Below are 17,621 nucleotides of genomic sequence, written 5' to 3'. Positions count from 1 at the left end.
GTGTTTACCAAGGCAAGGAAGTGGCAACAAATTGTAACTGAGATAGAATTGCTTTGAAAAGAATGGCCTTGCTTTTCTCTTAGGCATTTTTTTTTTTTTTTTTTTAGTGAGTCAGATTTTTGACAAAGGTAGTCACTTTTTAAAAAAATTTTTAGTGAGTGGGGCTTTGTTATAGCATCTTTTTATTTCACAGGCAAGTTTCTTTTTGTGAGATCGTGATATTGAACAGTTTTGATTGTTCTTTTAATAAAAAAGGATGACAGTAAGCCAAGTATATTACTGTAAAACTTAATTTTAAGGGAATTAAAATACTCTCTAAGTGTTGTACTGTTAAACCAGAGATCTATTAATAAATGTTGACTTAATTGTATGACTTTTAAAGATGGTTTTTACTTTTAATTTTTAAAATTACATGTGTTATTTTAAGGTAGGAAATGGGGAAAACATGAAGTCTTAAGTTTATGAATCTCTGGTCATTTTTTAGTTTTGTCAGACATCTAATTTTTTCGTTTAGTTTTACTTTTTATTCCTAATAAAGTTCCCTTTGAAAAATTAAAATAAATATGTTGTGGATCATTGAAAGTTACTTTTATTTTCTTATTTTCAGTGTTATTTGATAGTTTACTGCATTATTAATTGTTGCTATTTATTTTTATGTTTCATTTGTATTTAGCAATACCTTAAGACAATTCTTCAGATGGTGTATAACATTACCCGCTGCTCAGATGAATGCAAAGACGTGAAATCTAGTTAGTTCTTGCTTTAATTTTCTGATCATCTATAATGCAGTAGTTGTGTAGGAGTTGTATTAATCTTGTGATATTTTACAACTGTAAAAATAGCATACATGTAAAAAGTGTATGAAAATATACAGGTACACTTTAAAGAACAATTACAAAATAAACATCCCTATACTTTTGGCCCACCCAAGAAATAGCATGTTATAGTACTCCAGGAGACCTTTGGGTGTCCTTCCCTCTTGGCTCCTCTTCCCATCTTCTGAGAGGATCATTTTCCTGTCTTTTGTGTTAATCATTTCTTTGCTTTTTAATTTTTTTGAACGTTTTATAAGTGGAACCATACTTTATATATTATTTTGAAACTTCTTTTTCTCATTATATTTCTCAGATTCATCCATGTTAATAAATGTGGCTGTAGTTCAATCTTTGTGGCAAACTTTTAAAATCAACATGTAACATAACAACAAGACACACAATCTCAAGCTCGATGAAGTTTTACAAAATGAATACCTTTATATAACCACCTTTTAAATCAAGATAGAGACTATCACCAGCTCTCTTCAGAAACCTCTGTCTTGCTCCTTCCCAGTCATTTATCATCCCCCCTGAAGTAACCACTATTCTGCATTATATCACCATAGATTAGTTTTAACTGTTTCTGATTCATAAAGTATGTTCATTTTTTTCTAGCTTCATTGGCTCAACATTATGTTGGGAGATTGATGCATGTTGTTGCATTTAGCAGTGGATTATTATTTTTTTTTAAATTTTACTACTGTGTGAATATATCACATTTATATATCCATTCTACTGTTATTGGGCATTTGGGTTTTTTCCAGGTTTTGGCTATTATAAATAATTCTGCTGTGAACATTCTTTTACGTGTCTTTTAGTGCACGTATGTACACTATGTTGACTTGGAAGTGTAATTACAGTAGATACTGCCAAAGAATTTTCCCAAATGGTTATAGCAATTTACATTTGCATGGTAGGACCTCAGAGTCTGTGGCTCCCCATCTTTCCCAGCACTTGATTTGTCAGTATCTTTTAGTTTTAGCAATTCTAGTATGGTGTTTTAACTTGCATTTTCCATCATGACTAATGACATCGAGCACTTTTCCCCATGCTTTTTGGCCATCTGGTGAAGTTCCTTTCATTTTTTAATGAAAAATGGTTTTCAGTCTTTTCTATATTGATTTGTCATAATTCTTTACATATTCTGTATACAAATTGTTGATATATGTATGGCAAATATCTTCTCCTACTTTCACTGTGCGTTCTGTTGAGGGTATTAAAGTATAACATAGTTTTGTTACTTGTCTCTGATATTGTTTGTGCTTGTTTTTTGTGTGTCCTGTTTAAGATTTCTTGCCTTACCTATCCCAGGATCATGGAGATACTTGCCTATGTTAGCTTCTAGAAGCTTTCTAATTTTATCCTTCTAGTTTAGGCATGTGCTACACTGGAATTGATTTTTACGTATGAAGTGAGGTAGGGCTCCCTGCCACACTCTGCTGCCACTGGCCCAGGATGGCAGATAGCCATTTGATCCAGCGTCTTAAGAAAAAAAAAAGCCATTCTTTCCTCATTCCTGTAGTTGGCATCATTATTGTAAACTAGGAAATCTTATTTGTGTGGGTTTGTTTCTGGACTCTTACCTCCTCCATTGGTCTGTTTGTCTATCTGTGTGCTATTCTATGCTGCCTTAATTACTGTAGCTTTGGAATAAATCTTGATTTTTAGTATAGCGTATGCTCTTCTTGGTTCTTTACATTCTCATTTAAGTTTTTTAAATAGCTTGCCAGTTTACACACACACACACACACACACACACACGCGCACGCACGCACACCCCTCCATCGAGATTCTGATTGGGAATGTATTGAGTTTGTAGATCAGTTTGGGAAGAATTAATAGGAATTACAGCCCAAGGCCCAGGCAAGCAGTGATCTGCTTTTTGTCCCAATAGTTTTGCCTTTTTTAGAAATTTCATATGAGTGGAATCATAAACTATGTAGTCTTATGCATCTGGTTCTTTCACTTAGTGTGTTATTATTATTTTTTAAAGATTTCATTTGAGAGACAGAGAGTGCAAGTAAGAGAGTACAAGCAGGGGGAGCAGCAGAGGGAGAGAGAGATGCAGACTTCCCACTGAGCAGGAGCCCGATATGGGGCTTGATCCCAGGACCCTGGGATCATGACCTGAGTCGAAGGCAGCCGCTTAACCTACTGAGCCACCCAGGTGCCCTTAGTGTGTTATTGAAGTTCATGTTGCATGTATCTATAGTTTATTATGAATAATGCTGCTGTGGATGTTCATTTTGCAAATTTTTGTTTGAACACGTGTTTTTCATTTCTTTTGGGTAGATATCTAGCAGTGGGTTGTATGATAAGTGTATAGTTAACTTTTTAAGGGAAATATCAAGCTATGTTCCAATGTGGCAGTACCGTTTTACATCCCCACTAGCAATGTGTGAGTGTTTCAGTTTTTTCACATCCTCAACTCTTGGTATTATCAGTGTTTTTGATTTTGGTCATTTTAATGGGCATGTAGTGGTATTGCATTATGGTTTTAATTTGTATTCCCCTAATAACTAGTTATGCTGAGCATCTTTTCATGTGCTTAATGGCCATTCGTATATCTTCTTTGAAGAAATCTCTGTTTTAATAGTTACCTGCTCCCCACACACCCAACTACAATAATCACTATAGTCATTTCTAAAAAGGAGAATAATAAGAGACAAAAAGTAGTCACTGGTCCATAGCAATTCTGAAATCCAGTTGGACAAATATTAAAAATTCCTTAATTAAGGCTTAAGACCTGGGAATGATATTCCATGTCTCTTGGCTCCTCCCACTAGGTTTTTGATTCCATCATCTGAGTTCTTCCTTTTTCATGAAAGATAGCATGTATTTGCAGCTGAGTAGTTTTCTCGAGCTGCTTCCTTCCAGAATTTTGGGGGTCCAGTGGCCCCTTTTCATTTTGTACTCTATCTTTTCAGTCCAGGAGAGAAGTCTCTCTCTCTCTGATATAATTTTCTCAAAAACTTTGTAGACCTCCTGTATATCTCATTCATGTTCATTCCATTAGACAAAAGCCACATATATTAATCTCATTGAGATTCCCTTTCCACATTGGTTGCTTCTGAGAAGATTGAGGGACAATGACCATAACCTTTCTAGAGACTGTTTGATTGAGAGAATCTGTATGGCATAGGCTTAATCTATTTAAAGGTCTCTGTGTGTTAACGTATAGTACGCTGATGTACCACCTTTAATCTTTTTGATTTTAAAAAAAGCTTTTTCATTTATACTCTTGGCTTTATCTCTAGGCAGTGCCCAAACTTCACTTGGATGCCATTTCTTACTTTAGCATCTTTTGCCAGCTGGAGACTGAGAATTTTTAAAACCATGAAGCCTTGGTTCTTTTTTCTTTTAATTTATTACTCTCCTCTTGCATTTTACTGTAGGCAACAAGAAATACTTTGCTTGGGAATCCCATTCATTATATCACTTATCCAATTTATTAACAACATTTTCTATTTTATATGTTACTGAAGTGTGGCTTTCTGCCACTGTATAAAGAGGATGGCTCTTCCCCTGGTTTTTAATAACATGTCTCTCACTTCGTCTTGAGCTCTCACTGGCAATGTCCTCAAATTCCAGATTTCTTCCTACAGCTTCTTCAAGTCAATTTTGTCTTTCTCTAGCATACTATTTAAAGTCCTTCCAGACTCCCAACCACTATCTGGTTCAAATTACATTTCCACATTTTTAGGCAGTACCTCACTTCCAAGTACCAAAATCTGTACTAGTTATTATCTATTGCTGCATAACAAATTACTCCAAGTCTTAGCAGCTTAAAAACAATAAACATTTATTATCTTGTGTACATGACGTAGCTGGGATTTGTGGCTCAGGTTCTCTTATAAAGCTGCAAAGTGTTTGTGGGTGTTTGTCTGAGGGCCTCAGTCTTATGGCTTTCCTTCACAGGCTTCCCTCAGTTTCTTGTTGTTTAGGCTTCTCCAATGGACAGCATGCAACATGGCAGTTTGTTTGCATTAGAGAGAATAAGCAGGATGGAAACCAGGGTCTTTTTGTAAACTAATCTTGGAAGTGATAGCCTATTACTTGTGTTAGATTCAGGTTATTAGAATCTAAATCATTAGGTTCACTGTACACCCAAGGAAAAGGGCTTATATACAAGGGTATGAATACCAGGAGATGGGGATCATTGGGAGCTGTGTTAGATGTTGCATAGCACATACCTTGAACAAGTACTAAAAATATAATAGAAAGACCTATAGCCAGGAAGAAATATAACTAAAGGGATTAAAATGGAATACAGTAAAGTAGTCAACACAAAAGGTAGGGAAAGAAGAACAGAGGAACAAAGAGATGGGATAAATACAAAACAAATAGCAACATGGCAGACTTAATAGAACCATATCAATAATTACGTTAAATGTAAATGGACTCAACACCCAATCCAAAGGCAGTGGTTGTTATATTGGATTAAAAAAGCAAGAACCAATTGTATGTTATCTATAAGAGACATACTTTAAAATACAAAGATAAGTAAATTGAAAGAGATGTAGAATGTAAAGAGATGTAAAATGAAAACAAGCATAAGAAAGTTGGAATAGCTATATTAAATATCAGATAAGATATACTAAACTAAGGAGAATTATTAGAGACAAACATAATTTTGTAATGATATAAGAGTCCGTTCATAAGCATGACATAACAATTATAAATGTGTATGTAGCAAATAGTAAAGCTTCAAAAACACAAGGCAAAACATAATAGCTAAAGGGAGAAATAGACAAATCCACAAACGTTGCAGATTTTAACACCCTTTCTTAGGAACTGATGGAGCAGAAAAATCAATAAGGATAGACGACTTGAAAAATGCACTGACTGACCTACCTCAGCCTCATTGACATCTATAAAATACCCCACCCGATAAGCGCAGATTACACATCCTTTAAGTGCATATGGAATGTTCATCCAGATAGTTCATCTCTGGGTCATAAAAGAAATCTCAATTGATCTCAGAAGATGAAAGACATGGAGTATATATTCTGTCCTCATTTGAATTTAATGAGAAATGAACACTAATGTTGTACATCCAGAAAAGCCCTCAAATGTTTATAAATTAAAAAAAAACACCTTTTTTTAAAAAAAGATTTAATTTTTAAATGATCTCCACACCCAATGTGGGGCTCAAACTCACAACCCTGAGATCAAGAGTTGCGTGCCCCACTGACTGAGTCAGCCAGGTGCCCCCCAAAAAATCACTTCTAAGAAATCCATTGTTTAAGAAAGAAATCACAAGGGAATTTAGAAAATATTTTCAAACAAAAGATGAGGAAAATACAAAATTTATGAGGTACAGCTAAGGCAGTGCTTAGGGGGAAATTTAGAGTTTCTAATGCATGTAGCAGTAAAGAGATATTGGGGTGCCTGGGTGGCTCAGTCAGTTAAGTGTCCGACTCTTGATTTCAGCTCAGGTCATGATTTCAGGGTCCTAGGATTGAGCCCAGTGTCAGGCTCCATGCTCAGCACGGAGTTTGCTTGAGATTCTCTCTCTCTCCCTCTGCCCTATCCCCCAGCTTGTGCACCTTCTCTCTCTCTGTCTTTCTAAAATAAATAAATAAAATCTCTAAAAAGAAAAGAAGAGATATCTAAAATCAGTGATCACAGCTCCCCCCTTTGGAAGCTGGAAAAATAAGAGGTGAGTGGACTCAGTGTAAGTAGAATGAAGGAAAAAACTAGATGAGTGGAAATCAGTGCAACAGAAAACAATAGAGAAACATCAATGAACCAAGCATTGATTTTTCTTTTTTAAGATTTTGTTTGTCAGAGAGAGAGTGTGCAAGAAGGGGGAGCATCAGGCAGAGGGAGGGATTCCCACTGAGCAAGGAGCCTGATGCGGGACTCCATCCCAGGACCCTGGGATCATGACCTGAGCCAAAGGCAGATGCTTAACTGACTGAGCCACCCAGGGGCCCCACATTGATTTTTTTTGAAAAGCTAAATAAAATAGATAAATCTTGGTCAGACTGATCAAATAAAAAGAAATACAGGGACAAATATAAAAACCTGTATAATTTTAATTTTGGCTTATAATTCCATTTTTTGTTTTTTATAGAAGTATAAAGAAATATGCATAAAATAATTATAAATACGTGTTAATGAGTTCATGGTATAAGTAACAAAAAGCTGTGGGGAGAGATGTGGAGCTGTAAAGGAGTAGAGGTTTTGTATGCAATTGAAGTTTAAAATATATTGTTGTAACTTTAGGGTTTTTGTGTGTGTGTGTGTGTGTGTGTGTGTGTGTGTGTGTGTGTGTGTGATCTTCATTGTAACCACAAAGAAAATATACACAAAAGGCTATGAGAAGGGAATCAAAACATGTCACTACAAAAAAAATCAACTAAATAAAAAGGGCAGGCAGTAAGGAAGGAAATGAGAGATAAGCTATAAGAATACAGAAGATAACAAAATGGCAAAAGTAAGTCTTTGTCTATCACTGATTAATTGCACTTTATGTGTAAATGTATTAAACTCCACAATGAAAAGTCATGGCTTAGAAGAATGGATAAAAAATGCCAGTATGCAACTATATGCTGTTTACAGGAGACTCACTTTAGATCTAAGGACACACACACATTAAAAGTGAAAAGATGAAAAAAGATATTCCATGTAAATAGTAACCAAAGGAGAGCAGAGGTGGCTACATATCATACAAAATGGACTTTAAATAAAAAACTGTTATGAGACAAAGAAGGACATTATATTATGATAAAAGGGTCCATTCACCAAGATTTAACAGTTATAAACATAGATGCACCAAACATCAGAAGTCCTAAATATATGAGGCAAACATTGACAGAACTGAAGGTAAAAATAGCTCTATAATAATGGTAGGAAACCTCAGTACCCCCACATTCCCACATTCAATAATGGACGGAACAGTCAGACAGAAGATCAACTAAGAAATAGAAAACTTGTACAACACTATAGACCAGGTTGACCAAACAGATATATACAGAGCAAATCACCTAATAATAGCAGAATACACATTTTTCTCAAGAGCACATGGAATATTCTCTAGGGTAAACCAGATGGTAGGCCACAAAAAGTCTTAATAAATTTTGAAAAATTGAAATCACACAGTATTTTTTTCTGATCAAAATACAGGGAAACTAGAAGTCAGTAGCAGAAGTAAAACTGGAAAATTCATAAATGTATGGGATTAAATAACTCAGTCTGAGCAAGCTATGAGTAGAGAAGAAATTAAAAGGGACATTAGAAAATATCTTGAGATTAATGCAAATGAAAACACAATGAACCAAAACTTGTGAGATGCCGTGAGAGCAGTGCTAAGAGGGATATTTATAGCTGTAAAAACTTACATTAAAAAGAAGAAAGATCTCACATTGACAACCTAAATTTTCATCTTAAGGAACTGGAAAAAGAAGAACAAACTCCAGATTTAGCAGATGAAAGGAAATAATAAAAATTAGAGCAGAGATAAACAAAATGGAGAATGAAAAAAAACATTAGGGAAAAAATAAAACCAAGAATTGTTTTCTTCAAAAAAATCAACAAAATTGACAAACCACCTTTAGCTGAATTAACTAGAAAAGAAAGAAGACTCAACTGAAATTAGAAAGAGGGGATATTACAACTGATTTTATGGAACTGAAAAGGATTATAGGTGAGTATGATGAACAGATATATGCCAACAAATGGGATAAACCAGATGAAATGAGCAAATTACTAGAAACACACAATATACAAAGACTGAATCATGAAGAAATAGAAAATCTGAAAAGACCTTAACTGGTAAGGTGATTGAAGGAATATTCAACAGTCTCACAACAAAAAAAGCCTAGGACCAGATGGCTTCATGGGTGAATCCCACCGAGGATCTAAAGAATATTTAACACCAATCCTCCTCAAACTCTTCCAAAAATTGAAGAGGAAGAAACACTTTCAATTCATGGCATGAGGTCAACATTAGCCTGATACTGAAGCCAGACAAAGACACTACTGGAAAACTACAGACCAATTGCCCTGATGAATATTGATGTAAAAATCTTAGAAAGAAGGAAAGAAAGAACAACTAGCAAACAGAATCTGGCAGCACATTAAAAGGATTATATACCATGACCAAGCGGGATATTCCTGGAATGCAAGGGTAATTCTACATATGAAACTCAATGAATATAATACATTGCATAAACAGAATGACAGAAAAAAACCACATGATCATCTCAATTGATGCAGAAAAAGCATTTGACAAAATTTAATACCCTTTCATGGTAAAAATAATAAACTAGGAATAGAAGAAAATTATCCCAAAATATGAAAAGCGGATAGCCAAATTCATACTTAATGTTGAAAGACAAAGACTTTCCTCTAAAGTCAGGAACAGGACAGTGATGCCCACTCTTGTCACTTCTATTCAACACAGTACTAGAAGCTCTAGCTTTAGCAATTAGGCAAGAAAAAGGCATCCAAATTGGAAAGGAAGAAGTAAAATCATCTCTGTTCATGGTGACATGATCTTATACGTGTAAAACCCTATGTATTCCATAAAAAACTGTTAGAACTAATAAATTCAACAAAGCAGCGGGATACAAAACCAACACAAAAAAATCAGTTGCTTTTTTTTATACACTAACAGTAAACAATCTGAAAAGGAATTAAGAAAACAATTCCATTTACAATAGCCTCAAAAAGAATAAAATACTTAGGAATAAATTAATGAGGTGTAAAGCTACAAAATGTTGCAGAAAGAAATTAGTCACTAGTAAATGGAAAGACATCCTGTGCTTGTGGAAGACTTAATATGTTAAGATGCCAATACTACACAAAGTCATATATGGATCCAATGCAATACTATCATGATTCCAGTGACGTGTTTTTTTTTTTTTTCCCCCCAGAAAAACAAAAATCCATCCTAAAATTCATATGGAATCTCAGGTGACAATGAATAGTCAAAACAGTCTTGGAAAAGAAGAACAAAACTGGAATTCTCACACTGCCTGATTTCAAAATTTATTGCAAAGCCCAAGTAATCAAAACAATATTAACATAAAGATAGATATATATAGAATAATATACTAGAATAGACACCCCAGAAGTAAACCCTTGCATATATGACCAAATTATTTTTGTCAGGGGTGCCAAGGCCACTCAGTAGGAAAAGGACAGCTTTTTCAACAAATTGTGCTGGGAAAACTGGATGCAAAACACATACAAAGAATGAAGGTGGACTTTTACCTTACACTATATACAAAAACTATCTCAAAATGGATCAAAGACCTAAACATAAGAGCTACAACTATAAAACTTTTAGTTGAAAATATAGGGGAGAAGCTTCATGACAGTGGATTTGGCAATGATTTATTGGGTATGACACCAAAAGCAAAAAAATAGATGAATTTGAGTTATATCAAAATTAGAAACTTTTGTGTATCAAAGGATGCAATCAACAGAATGAAAAGACATCCCATGCAATGGGAGAAAATATTTGCAAATTGAAACATGGTTAATTTTCAGAATATATAAAAAAATTCTACACCTTGGAATGCTTGGGTGGCTCAGTCATTTAGGCATCCGACTCTTGATTTTGGCTTGTGTCATGATCTTGGGGTCATGGTACTGAGCCCTGAGTTGGGCTCCGAGCTCAGCTTGGAGTCTGCTAAGATTCTCTCCCTTTCCCCCTGCCCCTCTGTCCCTTGGTTCATGCACATGTGCACTCTCTTAAAAAACAAAACAAACTTCTACAATTCAATGACAACAACAAAAAACTACCTGGTCAAAAAATGGGCAAAAACATTTGAATAGATATTTCTCCAAAGAAGATATGCAAATGGCCAATAAACACATGAAAAGATGTTCAACATCAATAATCGTTCTGGAAATGCAAATCAAAAACATACGGAGATACCACCTCACACCTCTTAGGATGGCTACTATTAAAAAAAAAAAAACCCCAGAAATTAAGTATTGGCAAGGATGCGGAGAAATTGAGACCCTTGTGCACTATTGGTGGAAATGTAAAATGGGATAGGCTACTGTGAAAAATAATATGGCAGTTCCACAAATAAATTAAAAATAGTTATCTTATGATCTCACAAACCCAAAAGAATTGAAAATGGGGAATTGAACAGTTATTTGTACACCCATGCTCATGGTATCATTATTTGCACTAGCCAAAAGGTGGAAGAATTCCAAATACTCATCAGTCGATGAATGGAAAGACAATGTGGTGTATACATACAATGGAAGATGAGTAAGCCTTAAAAAGGAAGGAAATTCTGACACGTGTTACAGCATGGATGAAACTTGTAGGGGAAATAAGCCACTCACAAAAAGACAGATACTGTATGTTTCCACTTCTGTGAGGTACCTAAAGTAGTCAGATTCATAAAGGCAGAAAGTAGAATGGTGTTTGCCAAAGGCTTTAGGCAGAGAGGAATGGGGAGTTATTGTTTAATGGGTACAGAGTTTTAGTTTGGAAAGATGAAAATGTTCTAGAGATGGATGGTGGTGATGGGTGTACAGCAATATGCATGTACTATTTTTTTTAAAGATTTTATTTATTAGAGTGTGAAAGCACGAGTGGGGGGAGGAGCAGAGGGAGAAGAACAAGCAGACTCTGTGCTCAGCATGGAGATGGGTACAGGGCTCGATCCCAGGACGCTGAGATGCCCTGAGCCAAAACTAAGAGTCCAACGCCTAACCAACTGAGCCACACAGGTGCCCCTGTGGATGTACTTAATGCCACCGAACTGTACACTTAAAAATGGTTAAGACAGTAAATTTTATGTTATGTGTATTTTGCCATAATTAAAAATAAAAAAAAAACACAAATTAGCAGTATCAAGAATGAAAAGGAGGCTCCATATGGATCCTGCACACATTAAGAATATAATAAGAGAATAATATAAACAACTTTATGTCACTGAAAACTTTGAGGAAGTGGACACGTTCCCTGAAAGACACAGAACAAATAATGACTCAAGAAGAAATGGGAAATTTGAGTAGCCCTATTATCTACCAAGGAAACTTAATTTGTAATTAACCACCTTTCCACAAAGAAATCTCCAAACCCAGATGGCTTCCTTGGTGAATTTTATCAGGCTTTTATGGAAGAAACATCATCCTGCATGAAATTTTTCCAGGAAATAGAGGAAGAGGGAATGCTTCCCAACTGATTTTAATTCAGTATTATGTTGTTTCCAGAAGAAGACAAAGACATTACAAGAACATAAAACGGCATACCAGTATTCCCTCATGGACGTAAACATTCTTAATTAACAAATTGTATCCAGGAAAAGGATCAAAAGGATAACATGTATGTATGGAGCTTGTCCCAGGAACATGAGGGTTTTTGGCATTTGAAAATCTATTTCATCACATAAATAAGAAAGAAAAATCATGTCACCATCTCAATAGATGCAGAAAAAGCATTTAACAAGATGCAACAACCATCCATGATAAAAACTCTCAGCAGATTAGGAATAGAGGGGAACTTCCTCTGCTCGATTTACGTTATCCATGAAAAATCAAAGCAATTATATATAAAGAAAGAAAAGAAAGAGGACTTAACATTCCTGATTTTTAGAATTAAAGCTACAGTAATAGAGATATCAGTGTTAATGAGAAGATAGATAAAGCCATAGATTAGAACAGAAATTCTAGAAATATGTCTGCACATATATGGTCAACTGATTTTCCACAAAGATGGCAATGAAATTAAACGAAGAAAGGAATTAAATCAAATTATGGGGGAACAACTGGATATCCATATGGGAAAAAATGAAATGGATTATAGACTCAAATGAAAATGCTAAACACTAGAGAAATTTTTTTTTAAAGATTTATTTATTTGAGAGAGAGAGTGACAGAACAAGCCAGGGGGAGAGGCGGCAGGAGAAGCAGACTCCCCACTGAGCAGGGAGCCCGATGTGGGACTTGATCCCAGGACCCTGGGATCGTGACCTGAGCTGACGGCAGACACTTTACCGACTGAGCCACCTAGGTGCCCCAACACTAGAGAACTTTTTAAAAGTAAATAGACCTTTATGACCTAGGAGTAGGCAAAGATTTCTAAAATAGGATATTAAAAAAAAAAACTCACAATGAAGAAATAAGTTATAAACCGGACTATCAAAATCGAAACCTTTTTCTTTGAAAGACACCATTTGGAAAATCACCTAGCAAGGCACGGAATGGGAGAAAATACTCTAAATACAAATATCTGACAAAGGACTTGTGTCTAGAATATGTGAAGAACTCTTTGTAACTCAAAAAAGGTAGACAACCCAATGTGCAAAAGATTTTACAGACACCTCACAAAAGAAAATCTATCAGTGAGTCATATACATACGTGAAAAGATGGTCAGCATCATTCCTGATCAGAGAAATGAATATGATCAGGCACCATGGGATATCACCCCACACATGTCTGAGTGGGTAAAATGATAAAGACTGCAAAAGCCACTATGGTGATGATGCGATGAAATGGGAAGGCTCATACAATGTTGATGGAATGTGAAATGGCACAACCACTTTGGAAAACAGTTTGTCAGTTTCTTAAAAAGTTTAGGGTAACTTACCATATGACCCCATAATTCTATTCCCAGGCATTTAGTCAAGAGAAATGAAAACGTATGTCCACATAAATACTTGAATTTGAATGCTCATAGCAGCTTTTTTTCATTGTATCCAAAATGTGGAGACAGTCTACATGGACATCAGCACATGAATAAATATGCAAATTATGGTTCATTCATATAAGGGAATACTACTAATCAATAAAAAAGTGGACTTTTAAAAAAAGATTTATTTATTTGAGGGAGAGAGTGACAGAGCACATGAACGAGTAGAAGGAGGGGCAAAGGGAGAGTATCTTTCAGGAAGATTTCAAGCCCATGAGGTCATGACCTGAGCTGAAACCAAGAGTTGGATGCTTAACCGACTGAGCCACCCAGATGCCCCAAGAAATGAACTTTTGATACATGTAACAATATGGCTGAATCTCAAAAACATTTTCCTCAGTGAGATAAGCCAGACATAAAAATGTACATACTGTTTGATTCCATATACACGAGATTCTACTAAATGGAGGTTGTCTGGGTTTGCAGGAGATTGATAACAAAGGAGCTCAAGGGAACTTTCGGGTGCTGTGGAAAGAATCTGTGTCTTTATTGTGGTGGTTATACAGGTATTTGTCAAAACTCATCAAACTCTGCATTTTAAATGGATACCATTTATTTGTACATAAATTATACCTCAATAAACAATAAAAATCAGGGACGCCTGGGTGGCTCAGTTGGTTAAGCATCTGCCTTTGGCTCAGCTCATGATCCCAGGGTTCTGGGATCGAGACCTGCATTGGGCTCTTGCTCAGTGGGGAGCCTGCTTCTCCCTCTGCTTGCTGCTCCTCCTGTTTGTGCTCTCTCTCTCTCTCTCTCTGACAAACAAATAAAATCTTAAAAAAACTTAATAAAAATCATATCCAGATGTAGTTGAGGCTTCCTTGGTGTGGCTTCCAGTGTAAACACCTATGAACTAAAGGAACAAGTTATAGCCCCCACCCCCAGTCATATAGCCCGCACGTGGTAGAGGGCCTGGAGAACTCCCATTCACAAACCAGTGAGAGCAAGAGACAGATAGTGATGACAGTTCTATAGCAGTTCTGAAATCTAGCCAGGCATTTGTTGCCTGTTTCTTGATAAGGGTTTAGTGCTCCTTCCCAGCTCTTTGCTCTTCTGCCCTTTGGGCTCTTGGCTTTTCCCTCGGAATTATCTTTTTTTTTTTTTTAATTATAAGGAATGATTTTGCTTTAAGCTGAGTAGTTTCCCAGCCTGCCTCCTGTTTGTAGGAATTTGGAGAATCAAATGTCTCTTTTCATTTTGAATTCTGTCCCTTTCACATGAAGCTAGTCTGATTCCTTGGTTTTTGAGGCTATGTCTGTGTCCTTTGCCTTTCCTAAGCATACAGTTTTTTTATAAGCGATAGCTTTCAGAAGTGATCACCGCACTGATTTTCAGCTTCCTCTCAAGAGCGAGGATATCCATCCCTGCCTCTGGATTTTTGGTGAGTTTGACTTTGTTCCTCTACTTTGGGGAACTTTGATTCCCTATTACTTCTCCAGAGTCACACTTCCTGCTGTCTCTAGTTTCTGGAACCAGAGCATGACACCTTCAGTTTCCATCCTTTTCATGGCATTGCATTTTTGTTCTAGCTAAAAGTGGCATCATAAGTTACTCTTTTAAGCTCTTCTCTGATGCAATCTTGACTGGCACTGTCACTACTATTTCTTAATTATTATTTCCCCCGTTTCTGTTTTATTTACTTCTTTCGGAATTCATATTATTTCGATGTTAGAGATTATGAATCTTTCTACCTTATCTCTTGCGTTTTCATTTATTATAATCATCCCCTTATTTTTTCCTTTGTTATCTGAATATTTCTTGAACTAGTTTTCTAATTTACTGATTTGATTTTATACTATATTTAATCTGCTATTCTCTTCTTCCATTATGATTTTAAAATTTGGTAATCATGTTTTTCATTTGTAAGCAGATTTTTTTTTAAAATATTTTATTTATTTATTTATTTGAGAGAGAGAGAATGAGAGACAGAGAGCACGAGAGGGAAGAGGGTCAGAGGGAGAAGCAGACTCCCTGCTGAGCAGGGAGCCCGATGCGGGACTCGATCCCGGGACTCCAGGATCATGACCTGAGCTGAAGGCAGTCGCTTAACCAACTGAGCCACCCAGGCGCCCTGTAAGCACATTTTTATGATCACAGGTTCATTTCCATTTTATATCTGAAATATCCACTTGAATGACATTGGAAACACAAATTAAAGTTGTTATTTAGAAGTTTCCCTTATATATATATATGGTAAGTTTCTTTTGCAGGAGGACATTTGATTGGTCTTCCTTTAGGCTTCTAAATCTTACATGTCTTATGTCTTATCTCTCTATCTTTATGGGGACGAGTCTTTGTTTCTCTAGTATTTGTAATCAAGAATGATGCTGAGAGAATGGTTCTGGATTCTTGTTGAAATATTTTAGCATTAGGAAAAAGTAAAAGGGAAAAATTTATATTTCCTAGTTTTATTCCTTCTGAGGGGGAAAGAGGCATTTGCATGTCAGGAAACTTACTAACCTGCTTACTAATGTTTCTGTGTTAGTTTCAGCACTCTGAAATTGATCAAGACACAGTCTCTCTCTTCTCATTGGCGCAAGTACCATAACCACAAGCTCCTGTAATCATGTCCCCTGAACCAGGGGACCACGCCTTGTTATTCTGTGTGGTAGATATTCTGTTACTCTTCCTAAAGAGGTTTATGGGGTTGAGCTTTGTCTCCTATCCTCTCTCTCACTGTCACCCTGTCAGCCCCATCACTGTGAGTTTGAATTGTCTGTCTACTTTGAGTTCCAGTTAATGGTGTTTCCAGCTGGAGACAGTCCCAGTGGCAAGAAACTAAACTTCTGTGCCTAAGATCCTGTGTCTCTTGTGTGAGCCAGATTTTAGCAGTGATAAGGCCTCCTTCATTGGTTGTCTCGACTGCCTGCACAAGAAACTGGCTTCAGCAATGCCTCTGCTTTATTTAGCCTGAATTGGAGCATGTTTTAGGGACGATATAATGAATTTAGTTTTGGACACGTTGAATTGTAAGTAAGTAGGGCTTTTCATTTTGTATTTGTAGTGGGGTTGGAGGCTGAGAGAGCAATTTGGGTTGGAAATGTAGATTTGGTAACCAAAGCTCCTTGTTATTTGAAAAATGAATAGTTTTGTTAGCACTTTGGATTGTCCAGAGGGAATGCATGTAAAATGGAAATAAACAAGGTTAGACGCAGAACCCTGAGATTATAGCATGGTTGGGGTGGGCAGGGAAATAAAAGCTACTGAAGGTTATGGTGAAGGAGATTTCTGAAGGATTGAATGAGAATTGGGAAATAATGGTTCTATGGAGCCAGTGAATGTGGCATGTGTAAAACACTGTTCCCGATGTTTTAGTGAGATCAACTAGGGTAAGGCCAGATAGTGGCTCATTTGCTTGAGCAACTAGGAGATCGTTGATGACTTATTACAGCACTTTCAGGATGAGTGGAAGTCAGATTGCAGTTGATTGAAAAGTGTATGGCAGGTTAGGACATGGATCTAATAACTTATTTTGAAAATTTATTGTGAAGGGAAAGAGGTAGATTGGTACAGAGGACAGCTACAAGTGAATTAAAGGATATGTTGTTTTATGTATGCACCCTGTGTAATAAATAGATAAATGTTTCAGTCCTCTTTTTTATTAATATTTTCTATGAGAATTTCTTTTAATATTTAAGCGTTTTTCAATTTTTAAGTGAGCTCTTTTTATGATTGTTTAATCTATTCTTAAAGAAGGACAGGCCACTGCTTAGTACGGTGTATCAGGTTGCCTCTTCCCACATCCTTAGTTTTAAATGTTTGTATCAGCTCAAGCACATGGGCTAATGAAATTATTCTCAAAATATTACTTTATTTATTTTTCTCATTTGATTTTAAGTATTTGGATATCTGGGATATTGAGTACAGATGTAAAAAATTAACAGCTTCTTTAAAATAGCTTTTTCAGACATTTTACATTACTTAGTAACTAGTCTAAGGAATGTTATTCTTTTGGTGTTACTAACAAAAACAAATTCATTGTCATCTTGTCTTTTTCAACTACTATTCTGTCTTTGGGAATATTTAGTATGGATCAGTATTTGTGAAGGGAATCCTGATAGGACTTGTGGTTAACAGTTAGTGACTTTAACTCATTCTTTAATGGTTAATTTCCATTTTATGTATCTTGAAAGAGCTG

General features: G+C 35.9%; 1 protein-coding gene across 8 annotated transcripts in view; it reads left to right on the top strand.

Moving 5' to 3' along the window:
* Positions 1–17,621, top strand: part of CEP112 (centrosomal protein 112) — a 490,180-nt gene that overhangs the window by 20,888 nt on the left and 451,671 nt on the right. The window lies entirely within an intron of this gene.

Source organism: Eumetopias jubatus, unplaced genomic scaffold (genome assembly GCF_037043125.1).
Source record: "Eumetopias jubatus isolate StellerSeaLion01/CBP00866 unplaced genomic scaffold, mEumJub1_p1.0 scaffold_10, whole genome shotgun sequence".
Lineage (NCBI taxonomy): Eukaryota > Metazoa > Chordata > Mammalia > Carnivora > Otariidae > Eumetopias > Eumetopias jubatus.
The sequence above is the reverse complement of the archived record's forward strand: the minus strand, read 5'-3'. Positions and strand labels throughout refer to the sequence as shown.